The following is a 14,506-nucleotide window of genomic DNA, read 5'->3' as shown; positions in this document are numbered from 1 at the left end:
AAGAAAATAATTAAAAGGCCAGCGACGCACTCGCGAGCCATCTGGCATAAAGTGTCCATGAGCACTTAACATCAGGTGAGCCGCTTGCCCAATTACCTGTTATTCTTTTAAAAAAGTACCTATACTTTGTTTATTATTTGTGTGACCTGTATTTCGAACAAAAATTTAGTGTGTAAACATGCATGCAGACTAGACCTTCAGATATAAAATATTGTGCATTTTAAAATATACTCTATAGCCTAACTCGATTGAAAGAGCCTTAATAGAAGCCTATTAATTTCAGGAGGTGGTCTCTGAAGCGTGCCCGCGTTGCCAGAAAGTGAAGACAGATAGTGAACTGCCTTCGTACGAAGCGGCCGTCTTATTAAAAGACACCAGGTTATAATAAATAGAACAACATATTACTTAAGCTATGCTATTGTCATTTATAAAAAGATCGAACTGCACCAAATTATTGTTTTAGATAAGTGCATAATCACAACTAGAAATGGGTTGGCGTTCCATTTTTAAATTTTAATGTTGACCCAACCTGTCACATGATTGACTGTCACTGACAATTTACTATCGTTTCGTAGATAATAAATTTACATCTGTCAAATGTCAACTATCCGTCAAATTGAAGCACCACGCAGAAACCTTAGCGCATAATATCGCCACCTATCAATACAAAAATAGCAAAGGTGTTATGAAAATATTCAAGGTGAATGATATATGTCGGAGCAAAGGCGTTACTGTCAGCTGCATATCATTAAAATACGTCATCGGGCCTGCAAATTATTAACGTAAAAGTCTAATTACTCCAAAACCGTACCAATTCTTAAAAGGCCGGCAACGGACACTTGCGAGCACTCTCGCAATGTGAGTGTCTACGGGCGGTATCACTTAACATAATCCTGCAAGTTTAAATATTTTTTTTTTAGATCTGGCAATATTGGCTAATTAATAAACTAGTATAGTATTGCTCCTACATATATAATTCCTACAATCTCCCGTTTATTTGTTAACGCAAAGCTATTCAATGTTTGGTTACAACCATTTAGGTTTGGGCCACAGATTTCTGTGTTAACATTTAAGACCGTTATATAATAAGAGCAGTGATGGCCTAGTGGCTTCAACGTGCGACTCACATGATGTCAAAGGTTCGATTCCCGGCTGTGCATAGAATGTGCGCATTTAATATTAGCTCGAACGTTAAAGCAAAACATCGTAAGGTATCCGGCTTGCCTTAAGACCCAAAAAGTCGACGGCGTGTGTCAGGCACATGAGGCTGATCTATAGTAGATGGAAATGATCATGAAACAGATACAGAAATCTGAGGCCCAGACCTAAAAAGTTTCATCAAAGTAAATGTAGCGCCACTGATTTCTTTATTTAATTAATAAGCTTACCTTATATATTATATGAAAAAAAAAACCAGTGACAAATATATGTAGTTCACATTTTATAAGACCACATATGAAAATTTCGAACAACATATTCCCACAACAAAGTTTAATTATTAAAATACCGATTCGAAACTAATTTAAGCCACGCTGAACTAGGTTTAATGCTACACCGGTTTGATTGTTTTGTATAATTAACAAATTTAATGTTGTGAAGTTCGATGCACCAGAAATTATTAGCCGCCGTGATGTGGTGGTGTATGCATGAGTTATTCTATGTATAGTGGGACGACGATGAAATCTATTGGTTGGTTTATATTAGGTATTTTTAAGTTTAGTCCTGCCTATACTTTCTCTAATTTTGTGTATATGCTGTCACTTGATTGTGTTAAACATAATTATAAGGTACCTAAAAAAAGTTATATTTGTGTTTGAAAAAGTGAAGTTTTTAAATACAAAAAACACAATTGTCATTAAAAAGTTTTTGGTACAACGAATTTTCTTTAATACTTTTCCTTAGCTACGGAGCTGGCGAACAAAAATATATTATTTGCTCATGTGGCAGGCTTTTTAATAGCGATAATTATACGATAATAATATTCCTTATATTAACGACCACGTCTGCCACACCTGGAGTGTTCGTTTAAAAACCCCGCACCCCGATTGACCACCACGAACAAATGATTTAGTATCGATTTCTTTTACAGATTTAAACACCTGTAGTTTAAAAACGCAGTAACGTACGACATTCATTCATTAAGATATTTTTGTCGTATTGATACGACAAAATGCGAGCAAATCATATAATTAAGTGCTTGCCAGCTTCTTAGTTACTACATAAGGTCGAGTCTGTATAAATCATACCAAGCTTTTTATTTAATGTACTCTTAAGAATATTTTCGACAATAAGAAGACACACGAAGTCGACAAAGACGGAACACCTGTCGAAGTCGCCATAACATAGAAATGTGGCTTGTGTCGTGGACAGAGTTGGTGAGTCAGTAATACTGTATAAATGTTACTTTGAGTCATCGTGCATTATGGGTTCATATTGCTTTATTTTAGTTGAATATATGCACAAATATTTAAAGTAATGTTGCATCAGTCTTGCTTAAGCCGGTGGTTCCAAAATTACTGAACAGGCTTGGCTAGATATATTCCTGATTCCATACGTTTATTTGGTCAAACTTCTAATAACTGATATCAGCCGGTTTAATCTCACGTTCAATCAAAGCTCACGCATTTAACAAATCTCAAATAAATTAACCTGTACCAAAGTAATAAAAATACACGGAGATGTAGGCCTTTAACGCTATCATACAGTCCCATAGGTTTGAGCTTACTTTTAGGTGTCTAGATGTAACGGTAATATTGACTCTTATGACTAGTTTAAGATTATCTAAAACGTAGAATGGTATAATACAATAGAAAGTTCATTGTTCTTAATATTATAGGACATTATAATGCACAACTATTATCATGTACACTCAGCCCTCGAACAGGGCAGTGAAGTGGGCAGCGTATGTGATTACGTCACTGCTGCTGTCCGTACCGCTGCTATTGAAAATGTTTTCGGTAAATTAATAAAACGTAGAACTGACGACGCTATTGTTGCAAGCAGTACTTACGCAATATTTCCGGCAGCGGCAGGAGCAAGACCGGAATGAAGTGTTTTATATTAAATGAAATTGTAAAACGCAAAAGCCCACCCACACATACATCAAAGATTATGTCATATCTGATGTTTTAATGTTAGTTAAATACTTTTTGTATAAATGTAATACTTTACATTATTGTAATGTAAATCGACGTTACGGTTGACTGGATTTTTTTAAATAAATGTATATTTTGTTGCTATTTTCAATCTGTTAGTAATAAAGGACGGTAGTAATCAACGCTATGAAGTTAGTTTATTTTAAGCAAATGATTTTTTATTTATAGACCATAGATCTTCTGTCAAAAATTCATTAAAAGTAAGTTGATTTGTAATTAACATAACTGTTTTGTTTGAGCAATTTTATAACGATTTTTGTATTTCGATAATCTGAATACTAGCTTGCGAAATTGGATAATTGTTATTTGTAATATTCAACATTATATTGTATGGTACACAGAAAATATGCTTAAAACTTTCTACAGCTTATCCTAAGTCACATCCCGTTTCCAGCACTTGTGTGTAGAACCACAAAAATTGTGTAGAACCACTTCTTGAAACTAGACTTAAAACTAAACTTTGAAGTGGACTGACTGTTCATAGGGTTGTCAGATACAGAACTGATTGCAATGAAAATACCATTAACAGAGATATCAAACGTTGTGGAATATTGTTGCTCTGCGGACGACACAGTAGCATTTCAAATGTCAAATACCCGTAATGCGCCTTACATTCGCATTTCGTCTAATTTTCCTTCACTTTTACCAATTGAGTATTTTTGCCATGTGTATTCATGTAAATAATTATAAAAGTATGTAAGCTACGTGATTTGCTTGTAGAAAATAAAATGTATTTATTAGTATATTTCGTCTTTTATTTAATATGATCTTTTTCTACAATCGTATTAAAAAACCCAAAATAATACTAACATGGTACCCTCGTGTGGGTAGAATCAAAAAAATATTTTACGCTCTTGATTTTGATATGGCTTTTAACTACAATTAACATACAAGCATTTAGCGTCGAAACTCACGTCACACGCGCAGTATTTTTATTTATTTATTTACAACAAAATGACCAGTCCATAATTATAAAATATAGACAAATAAAAAATGATATTATTCTACAAAAAACATATCTCAGTCTTCCCAAGCCAGTCGGAAATTTGGTGACTGCTGGCGAAATACTGTTAGCGAGCTCCATTCCACAGTACGACATGCCTCCGAGAACTAAAATAATTTCCAGGAACATACAGCCCAAGCAATGCCGGAAGCTGGCCCATGAAGTCTGTTCTAACCTCAAAACATTTGAAAGATTGCTGACTGCACTCTCCGTAGTTCAAGTGATTCATAAAGGCTAGGCTCCCAATAAAAACGTAGATTGGTACAAAAAGGGGTAATACATATAATTACGCCAGAACCTTTTTTGTACTATTTCTATCACCAGCCTATATTTTCGTTCATAAGGAATCTTTTGCAACATACATATCGATGATTATACAAATATATACAGAAAAACGTATGAAAATGCCGTTAATAAGAAAAAGCAATATATAGCGTGACAATTGGAAATTCAATTTATTATACCTTTAGGTAAGGTGAGATAATATTAAATACAATAAGTTTTTATTATACGCAGACGATATTTTATAACAATTTCACATTCCTCCATAATCTATTTACGTAACTCAGTCATGTATCTTCAGATTTAAACACAAATTACCAGCAAATAGATATATTTAATGTAAGTAAAAAATGCTTAAAAAGTATTATAAAAAGCTCTGGTATCCTTTATTAGATATAATGGCTTTGTTATTCCTCTTTTATAATAAATATAATATAATGATCAATGCATCTTACAATTATATTTATATATTTTTTTGTATAAGTAGGTACTAATTGTTACCTGTATTTATGTTTATACTTAAATGTGTATTCCGTTTTTGGCTTTTTGCGTATATTTAGATGTTGTATAATAAGTAGGTGTAAATACTGATAAGCAAATAAATAAATATGAATTTAGTTGAAAAGTGTTCAATCACTTTTTAATATGTTACGGAATACTCCATCAATGAGACTTTTTATATCAAATGTGATTGCACTTCAACTATTATTGGGAACTTTATAACTTCAACATAAAAACGCTTTTTATAGATTGGCCGAGTCAAGTTTTGCAGTTGCAGTTTTATTGCGCTCGTCATCTTTACTACTGGATAAAAACTAATACGAGTGTCTCTTTGTTTTTATGTATTAAATTGCATCACAAATATACTATGAGTCTTGCATTAAATTTCTAATTTTAGATTAATAATCAATCTATCGTTGCTCGTACCCCATTGTTGTGGTGACGTGACGGTGACGTATATTTAAAAAAAAAAGACTTTTAATTCCAAGTCGGTGGCAGCGAAGACAAGTGTTTTTAAGTACATAACCTGTATGGGTTTGAATATCAAAACACGACCTTTAGTTGTGACCTTTACGATCACGTAGCTGAGGTACAATATGGTCTAAACCAGTTTTTCCCAACGTGGGCAATTAAGACTGAATCTAACCAAATTGGGACCTAATATAAAATCTCTCTGCAGCAAAGATCTCACTAAATTAATGTAGAAACATCTTAATAAACAAAGAAACATCTTTATTAAAAATATTTGTAATTTGAATTTCAGTTTTTCAGATTTTGAAAATTTACTTGTTCTTTCATTAACAATTTCCTAGTGATTTCTTCCTAAGGTCTTCCTTAATGATAGGTATCATTTAAGTGAACAATTCAATTTTTTAATATATTAATTATGAATGTTATACTGGGGGCATGGCACAAAAGAGGTTGGGAAACACTGGTCTAAACGTACTCTACGACATAAGTCATAAAGGAAAATAATATTTAAGGGTTTCAGAATGTTTATTACTTATATATTCAGAATGTTTATTAATTATACTATTCTTTTTAGATATGAGAGGAAAGTCCGTCCTGAATCACGGATCCCGAGCTGCAACCATTACACATGACATCAATAAGTAATTAACTATAATAATTTATATATATATAAACGAAAAAATAACAAAGATTTGTCCTCTTTCAGCAGTAGGCATGGTGAAAAATAGGAGCATGCACTTACATTCTCGTGGGAACAACACGCAAATACATAGTCAACACAACTAACATCACCGCATACACGAATTCAAGTACAACCACTGACCAGTCACAACAACCCTTTCACGAGTATGACGCATGGCCAGCTATCGATCCCCCCCCCCCCATATTTTTGGGAGAGAGACAACCCGACGCATGGACGCCGCCACAAGCAATGACATTTAAGCGACCATGACGATCCTTGATCCTTGATTGGAAAGCTATATGCAATCATTAGATATACTAGGAATGAACCTTTATAAATATCAAATAAATTTAGTTTAAAGAGTACAGGAGTTTGTTACTTCATTATGCGACATTTTCATAAACTACTTTGTGTGTGAAGGTCAATGATATAAAATGCTATTTTTAATTGTTATGAAACTTTTAATGAACAACGCAGACAGCCCCGTAATGTGACTTTTATGAATGTTTTAGAAATGTTACGTCTGGTGTATCTCACGTTTTACATGAAATGAAAAACAAGAAACCAAAAATTGTGATTTCTGGAAAATAGATAAAAACATAAGATAAAAACGAATAATGTCGAATTAATGTATCTTTAATAGTACTTGTACAAGCCAAGGCTGTACATTTTGCTCACTTAGGATTTCTTAGTTTTATAAGCGTGGCGATTTCCAAAATCGTTAGAGTTACGCCCCGAGAGTATAGCCAGTTACTTTGCATTCATTCGTTAAATAGCAATTAACATTTCATTATCTTACTTATATTCTATTGATGTACGCGAGTGCTTAATATAGAGTAAAACAAAAACCTCTATATTTTAAAGCACCCCGATGACCCAGGAACCGTACAGTACTAAAAACTATGGTGATTATCAGTGGACAATGCCACGTTTGTGAGGCTTATACCAAATTGTATTACTTCACGCATTGCCAAGGCTCGAGCAACCTTCGCACAATTTCGGCCTGATGTTGAAGCGTCGAGTCAAGGTTAAAATATTCGGATCCAACGTCAAATGTGTGCTGCTGTGATAGGTCTGAACCGTGAAAGGTCACTCACGACATATCGCGCCGGCTCCAACCGCTGTCCTCGCGTATTCTTGGTATGCCGAGAAGATCTCTTTTTGGGCGCGCTGCCGAGAAACTCCGATTAGCCAGCAGATAAAGCGAGACAATAGGAAATGGATAGGCCATACACTCCGAAGAGATTCCAATTATATCCCCAAGAAGGCGCTTGATTGGAACCCACAAGGAAAGCAGAAGCGTGGCCGTCCCAAGAAAACCTGGCGTCGTACAGTTGCAGATGAGACAAGGAGAGACTGAAAGACTTGGAGCGAGGTGCAATCAAGACCAAACGCGAAGGAAACTCACTGTGGACGCCCTCTGCCTCATCTAGGGGTTATAGGGCATTAAGTCATACCAAATGATACACTTAGTCATTTTTTTCTACTTTGGGCATTGTATTTTATTCTTTCTAGTAAAAAATGCAATAAATTCGTGATTATTTAACGAATATTTATTTAAACTACTTCCCATATATTAAAGAAATAAAGGAAAAATGCATTTTTATTTATAACTAAATTCTGCGAGTAGGTTGACTCGTGATATCTTTAACATTTTTCAAAACACAGATTTATACATCTTCGTCGAAGCGTTTCTTTTTAAGGAACTACTTGAATAAGATTCGTGACTTCATATAACCCAAATTTCGACTTGGAGAAAACTGTTTTATTATAATAAAATTTAGGCCCCGACATATTTTGACAAATACATCTTGTTATAAAATGGGTGTTAGTCTAGTTTAAGTGTGCGGTTTCAACCCTATTAGCCCGGTCATTTTAGACATAAAAATAGTGATCAAATAAAGAAAATTCCGACAAAGCCAAATTTTCGTAGAGACCTTAGGTTTACCACAAGGAATAAAGTGTCAAAAGTCCCCATCAGTCCCATGTGAGCTTAGCGACTTATTCGGGGTCAAAGGTCAAAATTTTAGGTTTTTTGGATTTTTCTCGAAAACGGTAGGTTTTATCGAAAAGTACCTCAGAGCACAGTTGTAGATCTTAAAATTCTCTAAAAAAATGGTCCCTATGATTTTTTCTCTAAGACTCACTATTTCCCAGATATTGCGCTTGTAAGAATCACGTTCTACATAATATGCACACATTTCCTCACCACCTGTGAGGTAGTGTACTCGGCGCGTTTTTTTTAACGTGGTATCCCCGGTAGGCCTATTTCACGAACCTTTCTGACGATATTTTCAGGAACAATAATTATTTAATAGTATGAAGATTATTGATATGGGTTATTGAGTTTAACTGTCGTTCAAACTTTTTTTTATTACTTTAATCTGACTCATACTCTTCATATTCAACTTCAACAATCATGTTTTCTTCAATTTCTTCTTGTTCTTCTTCTTCTCTTTCCTGTTGATAAGCGCTTAGAAATTGTTCAAAGAGAAGAATCAGTTGTCTCTTCATCAAAATCACATGAATATTCCTCTCTCACCTCTCACAGGTGGTGAGGAAATGTGTGCATATTATGTAGAACGTGATTCTTACAAGCGCAATATCTGGGAAATAGTGGGTCTTAGAGAAAAAATCATAGGGACCATTTTTATAGAGAATTTTAAGATCTACAACTGTGCTCTGAGGTACTTTTCGATAAAACTTACCGTTTTCGAGAAAAATCCAAAAAACCTAAAATTTTGACCTTGGACCCCGAATAAGTCGCTAAGCTCACATGGGACTGATGGGGACTTTTGACACTTTATTCCTTGTGGTAAACCTAAGGTCTCTACGAAAATTTGGCTTTGTCGGAATTTTCTTTATTTCAATTGTCTAAAATGACCGGGCTATATCGTGCGTTCAAGCTCTGTTTCAATGGATTTTTCTTTCGTTAGTTTACTTTATGGAAAGGTTTTGAAACAATGGAGGCCTTTACCTTAGAAGTGTTTCTTGCAGCTTAATTAGAAATTAGATATTATTTAGTACGTATAGATAAAAATTACTAAAAAAATATTTTTTATATATTATAATAGGTTTACTTTCATTTTGCAAGATAAAAAGTGTATTATTATTTAAAAAAATAAGGAATACATAGCGAGGAAACACGGCTTTTAATATAAGCGTCTGTTTTACTTTTGTCATACGTAGAATTACGTGTTATTGTTAATATTATTTTCGACTTTCCAGTACTTTACACCACATAATGATAACTTTTAGGTATAAAGAGTTCCTTACTAATCCACTTTTGCGTGGTAACCACCTTCAATGCTAGGACAAGAATCGCTATTAATCAGTAAAACAAAATGCACTATCCTTTGTTTTTATATCCCAGGTAACATTTTTACGTGAAGCAGGATTCCTAGAACGTTTATAGAACAAAGAGTCCTCGAACACTGGCGCCTCAGCCTCAATCCTACTTATAAAACAATACGTTCCACTTGTATTAACACTAGGTTTACGCCTCAATTTGTATAACATTGTGCCCAAGTACGAGGGTTCCGGTGTTTTATTCAGAATAACAACGCAAAAATCTCCACTCGAATAACGTTGATCTTTATTCGTTGTACCTGAATTTCGAACAAAAGAAATTCAAGTGTTTTTCATCTTTGGGTAGTCTTAATAATAACTGTTTTATAAAGTATCAGTACAAAAAATTAATAAAATGAATGCTACAAGAAGCCGCCTCTAATTAAAGAATTTTTTCTACCTAGATTTCATATACTTTATGGGTGTTGTAGTCAGGGAGGCACTCGTGAAATGTCGTTTTAGGTATTAATGTATTAGTTTTCTTTTCTTTTTTTTTAAAGCGAGAATTTCTTTATCTTCACGAAAAAGCGACAGTAAAAAGAGACGGACACATACATTCATAAGATGACGTGGGAAAATGAGATAGGAAGTGTATAAACTGTAAATTAGTGTGTATTTGATCATTTTCTGAATTTAAAAAAACCTAGATGTGCAAAAAAACTTAATTATTTTAGTTTTTATCAAAATTAAACTTAAGAATTTAAATTAAAAAATTAATTTAAAGAAAAGTCAAGTAAATACTCATTTAGATAGTAAAAAAAAGTCTAATTTACATATTATTAATTATAAAAACTTTTTAATTATTCTAGTTTTTATCAAAATTAATTATTGATATTTTTAAATTTTAAATTAGAATTACATTCGCCTCATTATCTTGTAACCAACATTTTTGAAGGTTTCACTTCTTCCACGTGTAAATTGCTCACATGTTTTTTTTCTTCTTTTTGTCTATTAATGTTTTTATTTCATATATTTTTTTTTCATCTATGTAATCTGTTTTGGCTTTGTATATTGTCTAAGTGTTTTGTTTTATAATATGTATCTTTGCTATAAGATTAATAAATAAATAAAGTGGTCATCCATTAAACAGTTTTATTTATGTGTAATAAAATCAAAATGGTTTATTAGAAAGAAGTAAAGAACATATAGAGTAAGTAATTCGACCTTAAAGGCCACTACTTGGACATTATCTCATAGAAATGGAACGGGTCTGCGTTTAAGATTCAGATTCCAGAGGAGAGAAGGCGATATAATGTCTCCCGTATCACTAGACCTAACCTTTCAACTGACTGACCAGCTTTAATAAATTGAATTGATGTTGCAATTGATATTTTTAAATATGCAAACGTAAATGCAATTTATAGTGGAATCGAAACTTATATACAAACAAAAATATTGTATGTCAAGTTGTTAGGTGTGGCAGAGATAGAATGATAGTAGAATAAATGCCGTGGAAACGAGTGCGTTAAATATGATTTAACATTGCGTGATCGTATAAGTAATTGTGAGAAAGTGTGGGAGGACGTAGTGACAAGGATACGAAAGGGAATGTAGGTGGATTGGCCGGGTACAATGGATGAATGAGAAGCTTACAAGTATACAAGGCAACCTGGTGAAGTCGGGTAGACCTTGTCGTACATACATGTACTCGATCCAGGACGTACTAGAGAAGGGACAAGTTAAGAGTACCCATAGCCGACGAGCATGCATGGTGAAGGTCATGAAGGTGGATGCAGCGAGAGGTGAGGACCGTAGCAAGTGGAGAGCCGTGATCTCTGACTAGCACTTCGTGAAACAGGCGTGAACATATAACGCGCGCACTAACCAGTAGTTTATAGTTCAAACTCAGCACTAAAAATCATTCGAACAGCACACACTTTCGACTTCCTCACACGCAATCAAGGTAGATCAAATAGGACATGTGACCCAGGGGCCCGGATGGACGAGGTTGGCAATAGATAGGACGGTATAGAGGAGGCCCATACAGCAGAGGTGACTACTGAAGATTGACTACGTAAAATTATTTAGTATAATATAATGCAGTTGAACTTATTTATTTATTTTTCTTTTGTTTCATGACGTTTACAGGGACCATACAGCAGAGGTTACTACCGAAGATTTAATAATAATAATGAATTTTGTATAGTACCTATAATCCACTTGAAATAATTCATTATATTCATGTGTTGTAATTCGGTCAGCACAATTCGGTGTCAATTTGCGGTTATTGAAATCTATCACGGATCTATTTAATTTTGCCGCATAACATTATTGAGGCTTCAACACGTATTAACAAATGTAAATTGTTTCATTACATTTGCCTCATATGTAATTAAGTAGGTTATAATTTAACAAATGCTCTCGTGTCTACTTACAATTCATTTCACATAATCAGCGGAAAGCTAGCAATATCTGTAACAAAAAAATATGTATTTATAGGTAATAATAGTACATAAAAACAAAGTGTGTTCCATTTATTACAGACTGTAAGAAGTGTTATTGGACACTTTCTTTTGTTAAACATCCTTATTAGTAAATTAGGTTAGACGTCAATTACTAATAAGGGCATATACTTAATCTTAAGTTAGATCGTAATGTTCCATGATGTCTCAGTAAAGACACATGGAACACACATAGGTAATGCTTTATATAATTATTTATCAATTAGAATGGATCTAAAATAATGCTTTAATAAGGTCATGTTTGTATCAAAATCTACGGAATTAGATTTTTCTACGGTACAAATTTAAGTAAACAAGTTTTATGTAAACTAACGGTTGTTGGAGAAAAAATCATTTTAAAATATATGAAATCCACGTTCTGGGCGGAAGCTAGAACGGGTTGAAATGAAAAATTTTTTTTTTTCAAAAAACGCGTGTTTTCGATATTCTCTTCTTCCTGTTTCATAAAATTAATCAGCTACCAAAATAAAAGTTTCTAAGCTCGTATAGGGAATACTTTTATATTTTTACGTAACAGTGGAGGCTAATCTTATGTTAAGTGATGGACCATGGACACTCACATTGCCAGAATGCTCGCAAGTGCGTTTCCGGCCTTTAAAGAATTGGAGCTCTTTCCTTAATAAGCTGACCCTGATTCGCTGATTAGTAATGAAAAGATAAGAACATAGTTTTTGAGCTCTATGATATGTTTTCTGATCGATTATATTAGACCACACACTGCATAACAGACTGCTCCAACAGATTACAATTTTTATCAAAATTTGCAAAGTAATAAATTCAACTCTGATGGGCCAGTCGAAACCGCCTTCAAAGATTTTATTGATTCCCATCCGAATGGTTTTTTTAATAAAGGGATCAAGGAACTGCCTAAAAGATGGCAAAAGTGCATAACACTAAAACTAAAAAAAACTTGATTAATTAAATATATTCTATTTAAAAATAAAACTACTATTTGTTCCTCTCATACAAAACGTCATATGTAAGGACCTAATATTTTTTAATTATAAGCATGATTCTGATTTATTATACTTGCCATTTATAATATCATTTGAAAACTCACGCATGCATGAGTTTACATTATAGATAATACAGCTGATAAAATAACAATACGTTCACAAACATTACAATTTAGGAGCGTGCATTGCTCTATAATAATTTCCACGTGAACTAAGCAGTAATTATATGTTCTGTGACAATAATTGATTTTTAATGAGTTTGTTTGACGTTTAAAGTATGGTTCGCATTATGTACAATCAGCAAGAGGCGGCTTCCAGGCTTGTCATTTGTTTAAATAGATTTTTTAAATTTCGAACGCATAAAACTTTGATCGACTTGTCTATCATGTACGCCATGATAGACAAGTATCCTATTAGGGCGCGATTCAGCACGAACTACGATTCCAGGAGGGTCATCTGATGTTAAGTGATACCGCCGCCCATGGACACTCACATTGCCAGGAGGCTCGCAAGTACGTTGCCAGCCTTTTAAGAAATTGGACGCTCTTTTCTTGAAGGACCCTAAGTCGAATTGGTTCGGAAATGACTATGTAGCTTGTTACTTTACAAAAATAAAAATTCATTTGCTGATAGTACTACCCAACGCAATGTCAAATAATTTATTATTGATTTGAAATATCAATTCTCTCGCTAGAAAAGCTATTATGCTGCGAAGGTATTGTTACTCGACTATTGTTATTATAATTAATGTTTTTTTTTGTAATTATTCTTATCAACTTACTGATGAATATTTATTTATAAAAAAAAAATATTAAAAAAATCTTGATAATCTAAAACCATATCGCAAGATTTGCGTTTGAACTCAGCAATGGATTTTTCTAGAATTAACCTCGTACGGCGAAGGAAAACCTCTTCACACTAACAAAAATTTATTAGATTTAAAATGCATACGAGTGTCTTATTCTCGCTAAGGCTCTACTCTGATTCTTTACCCCAAAAATCGACGTGCACTTGACAAAGAGGGCTACGCTACTTCTCTCTATAGAAAAGGAACAAACCGGCAGGAGGCTCATCTGATGTTAAGTGCTACCACCTTTATGGACTTTCAATGCCATAAAGCTCGCGAGGGTGTTGCCGGCCTTTTAAGAATTGGTACGCACTTTTCTTGAAGAACACTAAGTCTAATTTGTTTGAAAATACTTAGCAACTCCATTAAAAACACTGTAGACTTTTTAAGTCTAAGGCATTCATTGGTACACAGCCGGGGATCGAACCTACAACCTCAAGGATAATAGTAGCACACTGCCATTAGATTTATGTATCTTCGTACATGTATTGTATAACATATAATCATCGGTCGATATTTTTAAATACCTAATTTAATAGACCGATTTTTATTTGATAATAATTTTTATTTCAGTAACATTAATTAAACCTCTAATTGTATTAAATTAATTGTCAAACACCTAAGTATATCTGCAGTTTGACCCTTCAACATGTGACGGCACTCACCTCCGGGCAAGAGAAAATTAAGAGCTCTTAAAATCTCTTGTCCAAGGATATTGCCAATTTTGTACTCCAGTGAACTTTAAAGATGTCTTTTATGAAATGTTTGTTTTAAAATTGAAAATTCATGGAGTAGTTTA

General features: G+C 33.7%; 1 protein-coding gene and 1 long non-coding RNA gene across 5 annotated transcripts in view; one reads left to right on the top strand and one right to left on the bottom strand.

Moving 5' to 3' along the window:
* LOC125048725 overlaps positions 1 to 3,206 on the top strand; it is a 44,108-nt gene extending 40,902 nt beyond the window's left edge. For both annotated transcript variants that reach the window (XR_007116865.1, XR_007116866.1), the window contains exon 5: positions 284 to 3,206. This is a non-coding gene — a long non-coding RNA (uncharacterized LOC125048725). The remainder of the gene's footprint in view (positions 1 to 283) is intronic.
* The window catches only part of LOC125048684 (probable beta-hexosaminidase fdl), a 94,094-nt gene that overhangs the window by 60,481 nt on the left and 19,107 nt on the right, over positions 1 to 14,506 (bottom strand). For 2 of the 3 annotated variants that reach the window (XM_047647503.1, XM_047647521.1), the window contains exon 2: positions 11,818 to 11,854. The exons of the other annotated variant lie outside the window; for it this stretch is intronic. The gene's annotated coding sequence lies outside the window, so the exon portion shown is untranslated. The remainder of the gene's footprint in view (positions 1 to 11,817; positions 11,855 to 14,506) is intronic. 3 annotated transcript variants of the gene reach the window in all.

Source organism: Pieris napi, chromosome 1 (assembly GCF_905475465.1).
Source record: "Pieris napi chromosome 1, ilPieNapi1.2, whole genome shotgun sequence".
NCBI lineage: Eukaryota > Metazoa > Arthropoda > Insecta > Lepidoptera > Pieridae > Pieris > Pieris napi.
This window is presented reverse-complemented; position numbering and strand designations above follow the sequence as displayed.